The sequence below is a fragment of the Primulina huaijiensis genome, chromosome 9, assembly GCF_012295235.1.
Source record: "Primulina huaijiensis isolate GDHJ02 chromosome 9, ASM1229523v2, whole genome shotgun sequence".
Classification (NCBI taxonomy): Eukaryota; Viridiplantae; Streptophyta; class Magnoliopsida; order Lamiales; family Gesneriaceae; genus Primulina; species Primulina huaijiensis.
In genome coordinates, this window is record NC_133314.1 from 14,314,668 (window position 1) to 14,326,470 (window position 11,803).

Sequence of the window (11,803 nt, forward strand, 5' to 3'; positions counted from 1 at the left end):
AAGGACAGTCAGGGCTCGACTGAAAGAAGAAAGAAGTCATATGAGCATAGAAAGAGATCCAAGGATGATAAGAAGTTTTCCAGGAAGAAGCATGAGGTACTCCTAGCTGAAGAAAGCAAATCTAAATGGGCAGAAACTGACAGCGAGGAGTCAGAACCAGAAACCTCATGCAGTTCCAGTGATGGTGAAGAGGAAGTGAAGTGTCTAATGGCTGGTGATACAGAAGAGGAGTCAAGCAGTCAACAGGTATTTGACTTCAGCTCAACTGATTTCACTAGAGAAGAACTTATTTCAACTCTTCATGACATGGTTAATGAGTATCATAAGCTTGCCTTATCGTTTGAAAAGGCCAGAGCAAAGCAAACTGATCCCATAGACAATAAAACTAAAACTGATGAATCAGTTGATGTGTTGAGTCTGAAAAGGGAGATTGCTGAGCTCAATGCTGAAAAGAGCAGGAATCAATCAATGATTCAAAAGTTGACGCTTGAGAATTCAAAGCAAACTGAGCTCATACAGGCTTGGAACAAATCATCTGTTGCATTAACTGAAATGCAGAACTCACAGAAATCAGTTACTGATAAAACTGGTTTAGGGTTCAGCACCCAAGATGAAATGATTCCCAATGATACTCGACCAAAACTGAATATGGATAAAGGGAAATACATTCACTTTGTCAAATCAGTTATGGTACAAGAACAAGCTGAGCCAAGTAAACTGGTTGAACAGCCTACTGAAAGTACGAACAAGGCTAGAAGATATGGTATTGGTTATAGCCCAAAAGTTTCAACTGACTCACGTAGTCAGTCATCAAAAAGATTCAGCAGGAAATATTCAAATAGCTACTCCAATTACTATAACAGCAAGCCGGTTCAGAAAAGATATCGGCTGAACAATCAGTCGAACCAAGCTAAATCACATGTTGTATCATCTGCACACTACACACCAAACACACACAAATCGAGAAAGACCATCTGGAATACAGCAACTGGACAGTCAGTCAGACTAATCCAAGTCTGGGTTCCTAAAGGACTAATCAGTTTAGGACCCAAATAGAAAAGGGTACCAAAGATTATATCTTGTGTGTGATTGCAGGTAACAGGTACAATTAAGGAAATAATCTGGTACTTAGATAGTGGATGCTCACGACACATGACGGGAAATGCAGAACTGTTATCTCAACTGATCAAGTACACTGGACCAAACATCAGTTTTGGAGATAATTCCAAAGGTAAAACTGTGGGTAAGGGTAAGCTTATCCATGGTAACTTTATGATTAATGATGTTTTATTAGTTGAGAATCTCAAGTATAATCTGATTAGTATCAGTCAGTTATGCGATTACGGATTCTCAGTTCAGTTTGACAAACACTCTTGTTCAGTCAAAGACTCAACTGATGAGGTTATTCTAACTGGCAAACGGTGTGGAAACACCTACATAGTCAGTTTGAATAATCAACCTTATGCACCAGTATGTTTCATTGCTTCAAAATTCCAAAAACTGGTTGTGGCATAAGAGATTGAACCACCTGAATTTTAAATCCATTGCATATCTGAGTAACCACGATCTTGTAACTGGTTTGCCCAAAATGGACTTTGTCAAAGATAAAATTTGTTTAGCATGTCAGTTTGGTAAACAAGCAAAATCTTCTTTTAAAAACAGGGCCGTAAATCTTCTTCCCGATGCTTAGAACTATTACATATGGATCTTTTTGGTCCAATACCAATCATGAGCTTAGGGGGAATGAAATACACCTTGATGATTGTGGATGACATTTCAAGATTTACTTGGGTTATTTTTCTCAAATCCAAAAACCAAACTGTTGCACAACTGATAAAGTTTTTCAAAAGATTATTAATGAAAAATCAGTTGGAATTGATAGAATCAGATCTGATCGAGGAACTGAATTCATCAATCAAATTCTTTCAAATTTTTTAGAAAATGCTGGAATTAAGCATTGGCTCTCAGCAGCTAGAACTCCTCAGCAAAATGGTGTAGCTGAAAGGATAAACCGGACGCTTAAAGAAGCTGCTAGAACAATGCTTGCTGATTCAGGCATTTCTCAAAGGTTTTGGGCAGAGGCAGTAAACACTGTGTGCTATTCTCAGAACAGATCGATGATTAATAAGAATCATATGAAAACACCATATGAGATCTGGCATAGAAGAAAAAGTGTGGTCTCCTACTTTAAAATATTCGGCTGCAGATGTGTTATTCTCGATAATGGTAAAAATCATTTAAAAACATTTGATGCAAAATCTGCAGAGGGAATATTTCTTGGATATTCTTCAGTTAGCAAAGCGTATAGAGTTTTCAAGAAAAATTCTTTGAATGTTGAAGAATCTATCCATGTTGTTTTTGAGGAAAACGCTCTAACTGATAAGCCAACTGATCCAGTTGAGCTAATTGATAGACTTACAGAGATCAGTTTGGAGGAAGAAGATGAAGAAGACAATCATATCAATCACAACAACCTCCAAACACCAGAGCCAGAAGTATTAGAACAACCAGTTGAACAGGAAGCTATTCCTGATGTTCAGTTGGAGGAGCCTATTGAGAATATTCAACTGCCAACTGATACAGAAGCAGTTACCAACTTGGATACAACAAACACTGAACTCAGATGGAAGAAATCACACCCTCCAGAATTGGTGATAGGTAATCCATCTGGTCTGGTAAGAACAAGAAATCAGATGCTTAATTTATTTATTCATTCAGCTTTCGTATCACAATTTGAACCAAAGAAAACCGATGAGGCTCTTGTTGATCCAAACTGGATAAATGAAATGCAAGAGGAGCTGAATCAGTTTACCCATAACAATGTCTGGAACTTAGTTCCAAGACCACTTTCAAAAACTGTTATAGGTACAAAATGGGTATACAGGAACAAATTGAACGAAGATGGTTCAGTTGTGCGCAACAAGGCGAGACTGGTAGCACAAGGATATAGGCAGGAAGAAGGATTTGACTATGATGAAACATATGCCCCAGTTGCAAGACTGGAAGCCATCCGAATATTTCTTGCCAATGCATCTTTCAAGAACTTCAAAGTCTACCAAATGGATGTGAAGAGCGCATTTTTAAATGGTCAGCTGCATGAAGAAGTCTACGTAGAGCAACCTCCAGGTTTCATCAATCATACTCTTCCCGATCATGTCTACCATTTGAACAAAGCCTTATATGGTCTGAAACAAGCTCCAAGAGCTTGGTATGAAACACTTTCAAAATTCCTAACTGATCATGATTTTTCAGTTGGATCAGTTGACAAGACCTTGTTCAAATTTTCTAAGAATGATCATATTCTACTTGTTCAAATTTACGTTGATGATATTATATTTGGGTCAACTAATCCCAAATTATGCGAGAAGCTAAGTTGATGCAGGACAAATTCGAAATGAGTATGATGGGTGAACTGACATTTTTTCTTGGGCTGCAAGTGAAGCAACTTGTAACTGGTATCTTTACCAGTCAGACCAAATATACGAAGGAACTGCTTAAGAAATTTGGCCTGGAATCATGCTCCGCAGCAAGCACTCCCATGAGTTCATCAGTCAAACTAGACCATGATCAAGGGGGAATATCAGTTGAGGCGACATTATACAGAGGTTTAATAGGTTCATTATTGTACCTAAGTGCTAGTCATCTTGATATTGTATTTGCTGTATGCATGTGTGCTCGATTTCAAGCAAATCCTAAGCAATCACATTTCTCAGCCGCCAAAAGGATTTTAAAATATCTTAAGAACACACAAAATGTTGGGTTGTGGTATTCGGAAGACTCATCTTTCAATTTAGTTGGATATTCAGATGCAGATTATGCAGGATGTAAGCTTGATCAAAAAATTACAAGTAGATCATGTCAGTTTCTAGGAGACAGACTGGTCTCTTGGTTCAGCAAGAAGCAAACATCCATAGCTACTTCCACGCCTGAAGCAGAATATCTTGCTGCTGGTAGTTTCTGCGCTCAACTGCTCTGGATTCAGCAACAACTGAAAGACTATGGAGTTATAGTTAAGGAATCGCCTATATTTTGTGAAAATACAAGCACAATCGCTATCACGTATAATCCAGTTTTTCACTCAAGGACCAAGCACATCGATGCCAGGCATCACTTCATCAGAGATCATGCCCTGAAGAAGGACATCAGGCTGGAATACGTCTCAACTGAGCAGCAAGCAGCGGATATCTTCACCAAACCACTACCCGAGACTAAATTTTCTCACTTTCGCAACATACTTGGTTTAATAGACTTATCTTAATTAGTTCTCCTTGCTTATATCTCAGTTGTTGATATATTTGTGCTATTCTTAACTGATGTTAGCTTGTCAGTTTGTTATTATGAATTAGTTAGTCATTTTTTTAGAATAACTATTGCAGAAAAATAAAAGACAACACTGAAACAAAATAAATCTTCATTTAAAGAAATTGTTGCGGATTACATCAAAGTATTCTTCCTCAACAAAAGCTCTCTATTTTTTCATCCAACCGGATACTTCGCCAGTTGCAGTCTTCAGAAAACTATCAGAAACAGCTATTCGCTCCAGAATAGTCCTTCCCTTGTAGAGCATCAGCTGGTAGAGATAACCATCCTCAAAGAAGTTCACCGTCTCTGAGACGTGCAAACGCTCTCTATATTTGTTCAGCTTCGCCAACAATCTACGAGTGTTCGCCTCTCCACATTCATAGAGGAACTGAAGTCCCTGCAGCTCCTTCCAAAAACGAAGAATTTTCTGAAAAACTTCGTCCTCTATATCGACTTTTTGTTTCTCCTGAGCTGCGGTCATAAACTCTTCAGCCATATCCGGAAGTCTTGAGCTAATTGCACCTGCCATGTTATCTGCTGAATATTCATAACTGATGTGTTTTATACTAACTGAGCCACTTCTATTTATAGCGCACGGTCAAGAAAGATGAAAGGGCTCAGTCACTGCAGCAGACGATTAATCTTCGAAGCATAGGATTTTATTTAACTAACCTTGCTTAAGTTCGATTACTATTTATATGCATTTATTAAGGGAGAATATTGGTTTTAAGAGGTTAACTGAGACGACAGAAGTTAGTCAATCTTCAGCTGAAAGGACACAGTGTTACAACTGATCTTTCAGTCGGATATTTCACTAATCTTCTCACATACGTTAACCAATTAACCATTTTTGTATTCCAAATTAGGTGACGTGACTATCTATCAAGTATTTAATGCTGTCTTTCAGCAAATGACAAGTTGAATCGTGGACTCATATAATCCACATACTTACTACACACGTCTTTACCACACTAACACACGTTTTTTACTGCAAAAGTTTCATGGACTGACACGTGTCCCATAATACGAACAGTCGCGTACAAAAGTACTCTTTCCCGCTCCATTTCAATTCTTCTTCTTACGTTTATCCAAATTTCTCAGAGCAAAAGCAAATTTACGCCTTCTTTTTCGCAGAAAATTTTTCAGATCAAATGGCAAATCAGATCCCAGCGCATATGTTGAATGCTATGGCAATCAATTTTGATTCAGTCTTATCTATTAAAGAAGCCGAGGTCAAGGATGTTTTCCAGAAGCTTCAATCAGCTGGTCTCCGAACTTTTTTGGGACAATCTTCCCAGGAGATCTATCCAAAGGAGCTCTTCGATGTCTACTCCAATGGATTTATCAATCAGGATGGGAGCATCTCATCTACTGTCAATGGTCAGTTGTTGACCATATCAGAGGACTCTTTTGGTGAGGTATTTTTGTTGTCGTCTGATTGGTTGGCACACCTTGCTGATGTTAAAGCATCAGATATTGAAGAGATGCAGACTCAACTCTCCGCTGATGGACAGAAAATCAAAGTTTTTGATCCAAAGAAGGAACTCAAACATGAGGTTCAGTTGTTGGCTGATATTGTGGCCAAGGGGTTATTGGCAAAGGCAGGATCCTTTGCTGCTCTTACGCTGGAAAAATTTCAGGCCCTTACCATTATCATGGCAGGTCGGAGACTCAACTGGAGGCGACTCACCTTCAACATACTGAAGAACATGTTTCAATCTACCAAACAGTCCAAAGGGTTTGCTGTCCAGTTGAGCTATTTGCTGAAAGTCGAAGGGCTGGTGGCTGATGATTCTGAATGATCATCAAAATTCAAAGTTTTCAATGCTAAAAATATTTTGCTGCCCAGAGCCAAACTCGATCTATCTCCTGATCAATTCGTCAACATCAAAAAGGAGATTGGAGCACAGCAGGCTGCTCCCAAGTCTGTAAAAAAGGGCAAAAACTCTAGCACAGCTGAAGTCCTCCAAAATAAAGCTGATTGTCAGTGAATCAGAAACAGAGAAAACCCCATCTCCCAAAGTCACCAAAAAGCTTAGAACTCAGAAAACAAAGCAATTAGTTTCGCTGGAAGCAACTGAAAGGCTGAAATCTTCCGACGCTCAACAGCCTATTCAGGATATTCCTCTGAAGGCCATCCCAGCTGAAGTTTCAGCAAGAGATCAGTTGCTTCCAGCAACTGAAAAAGAGTCTGTCAGGGCAGTATCTTCTATAAAAACTATCAATCGCCCTACAATTTTTTCTCAGGCTCGACCCAAAGGGGTCACTATTCGAGAACTTGTTAAACGACTCGTTCGGGTCTGAACATTCCACATATTCTTTCTGATGAGAAAGGCAAGGGCAAGTTGATTGAAGAGCCCAGTCCAACAATGTTATCCAGACCCACATTGACCTAATTTGGGAGCAGGTCAACGCTTTTGCCGCATCAAAACTGAAAACTTATGAGGCTTGGATCACATACAGAACTCACACATTTGTCAAACAATTGAAGAAGAAGTCTCAACTGAAAAAGTTTATGAGATTGGAAGCCATCGTTTTGAGGGTAGTCAAAGCTGCTACCATTGTGCAGGCTTTGGAACGAAAAAATTATTTCTTTGATTAGATGAGAGCCAAGAAGTTGGCTCAATTAGTTGAAAAGTTGAAAGCCAACTACATTCCGACGAATCCAACTGCCTACAATGATCGAGCTGTACTTACTCAGTTGGATTCAGATCTTACTTCCCTGCATGTACAGATACGATTTTGGGAACAAGATCAGGAATTAGTTATTCATGGAGGGTCTTCAAATGAAGAGAAAGAACCCTCATCACCAAATAAAGAGCGAGCTCAGGATGTGCCTGAAACCTCTGTTGCTGATCCACCACTGTCCTCAGAAGCTGACTTAACACTTGCAAATATTGATGAAATTATTCAGTCAGTAGTACAGGAATCTCAACCAGAGGAGCTCATTTCTGAATCAGTTGATCACTCGACTGATCAAGAAATTGTAGAGGCACCTATCCTAACTGAAGAGCCTGTTCAGCATGATGATCCAACTGATGTGCCAGCTCCATCCACAGATAAAGAAATCGCTGAAAATGTGGAGGCTCAGTTGCTCAATTTTGATAATATTCCAATTGACGATCCAGCCCAAATATCAGCTGATACTCAGGCAGAAGCACCAGTTGATGATCTTCCAACTGAAGGTCTTACAGATTTTCCTCTACATCAGGCTAGCTCAGTTGCCATTCAGGATCCTTCTTCTCCTCCTCCAGCACAAGTAGAGGTTACTGACTCAGTTGTTCCAGAACACACCAGGGCCGAGACAGTTGTATCTGACAGGACCTTGGTGGTCTTTGATCAAGTCTCTAAAGAACAAGAAGCTGGAACTTCTGGAAAATTACCTCCTCAGTCGTCTGGTGATCTTGACGCAGTTCTTAAAGAAATTCAAGACATTCAGAATAATATGCACAAAATACTTTTCGAAGTTTCCCAGATTCAGCAAACTCAACTCGCTCATACTTTAAATTTGGAACATGCAGAAGTATTCAACTCAGAAAATCTGAAGGCTGTTAATGCTACCGTGACCTCTCTTTCCCTTGCAATAGAAGAGATTTGAAAGAATATAGGCTTAGCTGAAAGCCTCTCTCTCACCCAAGATGTAATCACCAAGAGAATTGACTTTATGGAGACATCTGTTTCCCGAAAGATAGACTTGATGCAAACCACTATGCTGAATGCAGTATCAGACGTAGCCACTTCTGTTAAAGTTCTGTCAACTGATGTTAAAAGATTATCTATCAGAATAGAGGCGTTTGAAAAAAAGGGATAATAGAGACCTAAGCTACAGTCATTTACTTGTACATGGAATTATTTATACAGATTATTTCATTCTTTCATTGTACGAATCTGTACACGAAAGTTATTATTTTATCTACAACCGATTTGAAGGACGTTTATAAGCTTAACTGATCAGTTATCATTTGCTTAGTATTGTCAAACACCAAAAAAGGAGAAATTGTTGGAAACTTAATTTCGGCTGTTTGACAAACCATTTATCTACGGAACGAACTGATCAAGTATTCGTATTAAGCAACTGAAGTATCACGTGAAGTATCAAGGAAACCGAATCCAGCTGAACTGAACTTTCGAAGTTAACTGACTGATCAGTTAGAAACTGATCAGTTGAACCTAACTGGATTCCTGAAGACAGCTGACTGATCAGTTTGAAACTGATCAGTTGATTCACTCAGCGCAAGCTTACCAGCTACTTTCATCAACTGATCGCTCAGCCTTAACACGTCATCAAATGAAAGGGATGTTCAACCGACATCAGTACAAGAAGACTGCAGCTCGTAGTGGAACGCCGCATTTCAGAGTCTACAGTGTACTATTGTCAGAAGAATATCGACGTGGCAAATCAACGGATATAAAATTCAAATATTATATCAAGTTACCGCTGGAAGAGAAGCCTATAAATAGGCGAACAGAGCAGCTGAAGCATACGATACACAAGAACTATTATTTTACTCAAGCTGTTACTCTGCTGAAATCAAAAGCTCACTCTTTTACTAAGTTCTATCTGTAGCATTCAAGGCTACCATCTTTGAGCTTGTTAGCACACTGTAATCTCTGCTATATTGTCAAGTTGTGATAAGATCAGTCACGAACTGAAATAGCCTGTTGTAACTAAGAGTTTCAGTTGTGGCATTGATAAGACTAAACTGAAGTGGGTCAGTACAAACATTGTATTCGATCAAAGTCTTTTAGTATAAATCCTATCTTCGTGATAGAAGGGGTGACGTAGGAGTTATTCCATTCTCCGAACATCCAGAAACAAATCTCGTGCTTTTTACTTCAGTTACCTTTTATTTTAGTTATACTATCTTTCATTTAGTTTACTTTCGCAACTGTTTTCTCAGTTAAACCGATTGTCATTGACTTACGAGATATTAAGTTTCAGTTTGTCATTAAACTGAACTCAACCTTCGAAAACGAACATAATCTGTGAGTGTTTATTCAACCCCCCCTTCTAAATACATTTCACTTATTAACCGATCCTTTCAATATATATATATATATATGTGTGTGGGTTCACATCTTCATATAATTCAGAATAACATTTATTCTTATTCGAACTTATTCTTGCTAGCCCCATTTTTTCATCAACTCCTTGATCAAGAATGTCAGAACCTGTTCTGATTGCACCCATCAGATCATGGTATGAGCGTCTAATAGCATCGTCCCATGATCTCCTAAGTATCACTGATAGTACCTGCAAGAACTCTTAGTCATGGTTAACGTTCAGTACGGTCCCTTCTGCACATATATCCCGATCGAATCTACAATCATTGGTATATCGAAAGTTGCATATGAATTCGATAACGATGCGATTTATCTTTGAGTAGTTATTTCTTACACAATAAATTTTTTTCTTATTTGTATTCATTGTGATAGTCAATCCTTGATTTAAAGGGCAAAATTCAATATGTATAATGGTAAGTCCAAACATATACGTCGTAGATATACTACCATTAGACTATTGCTCTCAATTGGAGTTTTTTAAATTGACTATGTGAAGTCAAAGGATAATCTAGCGAATTTGCTAACCAAAAAGTTAAATAGAAAGGTAGTTGCAAAATCATCGAGGGGAGTGAGTGTGAAGACCAAAAAATAATACTTGGCTTGGACCAAATTTTGAAAATCAGACTTTGTTCCCAATAATTCGCTAATTTTGGAATTATTTTGGACTGAATTATGGAAGATATTTTTTGATAATCATAGAATGATTTGCACCGAATTATGGGCGAGAGTCTTGGCTAATTATGAAATAATTTATAGCCATTAATAGTGATAGGATCGATTAACGTATCAAGAGTGTTTAGAAGGAGGGGTTGAATAAACACTCACAATTAAAATGAATCTTTTCGAATTTTGAATTCAGTTTGGTGACAAACTGATTCTCGAAATTTTGTTGGTCAATGACAATCAGTTAAACTAAGAGTAGTTGCGGAAAATAACTGACTGAAAGATAGAATACAAAACTGAAATAAAATACGCAAGGATTGTTTCTGGATGTTCGGAGATTTCAATCACTCCTACGTCACCCCTTCTATCTCAAAGATAGGATTTCCACTAAAAGACTTTGATCAAATACAAGACTTGTACTGACCCACTTCAGTTTGGACTTAACACTGCCAAAACTGAAACTCTTAGCATACAACAGCTTTTATCAGTTCGTGACTGATCTTAGCACAACTGATATATTCTTGATTGAATTACAAAGTGCTAACACGCTCAAAGTGTAGCTTTAGATGCTACTGATATATCTGATATACGTGAGCTGTGAATTGTGATTTTAGCAGCGTAACAGCAAGCTTCAATAATGCGTTGATGGTTCTCTTTCTCAGCTGCTTTGTTCACTTATTTATATGCTTCCTTTCCAACGGTAACTTGAGATGAATTTGAATCTTTGTATCCGTTTATTTTTTACTTGATTATTCCTTGGATATTGTTTCCTTCATTTATTGTGATGCGGCGTCTTAACTGCTTTCGCCGAAATGCGTTGTTCTAAGCTGTATTGATTTAAGTGCGGCGTTGCAATCTTCTATGTCTCTTTTTCGGTTGATCGTTCTTTCCCGAGACATGTTCAGTTGAAGGAAGCATACGGCTGAATATATCAACTGATCGGTTTCCAACTGATCAGTCAGCGGTCTTCGAGAATTCAATTAAGTTCAACTGATCAGTTTCCAACTGATTAGTTGATTTTCTTCGAAAGTTCAGTTCGGCTGGGTTCGGTTGCCTTAGATAATATGCGCGATACTCTTCAGTTAGGCAAGCTGTATAGATCGAATATTTGATCAGTTAATTCCAATAAATAATCGGTTTGTCAAACATCCGAAATTAAGTTTCCAACAATTTCCCCCTTTTTGGTGTTTGACAAACTAAGCAACGAATAACTGATCAATGAAGCTTATATGATCTTCAAGTTCTTTGTAGATAAAATAATCAACTGTTGTGTACAGATTCGTACAATGAAAGAATTAAATAATCCGAATGAAATAATCTGTAGCTACATTGTATCAAATCTATTGAGCTGATCTCCATTGAACTGCTGATCTGATGATCTATTCCCCCTTTTTGTCAAACGCCTCCATTCTGACAGATAATCTCTTAACATCGGTTGAAAGAATCTTGACAGAAGTGGCTACGTCTGCGACTGCATTGAGTACAATGGTTTGCGTGAAGTCTATCTTTCTTGATACGAGTGTCTCCACCGCATCAACTCTTTTGCTGATAGTGTCTTGAGTCGTTGAGAGACTTTCTGCTATACCTCTATTCTTTTTGATTTCGGCAATTGCAAAGGAAAGAGAGGTCACGGTAGCTTGAACTGCCTTCCGTTTCTATGAGTTAAATACTTTTGCATATTCCAGTTTCAGAGAATGGGCGAGTTGAGTATGCTGAATGTTAGAGATGGCAGAGAGAATTTTATGCATATTATTCTGAATATCTTGAATTTCTT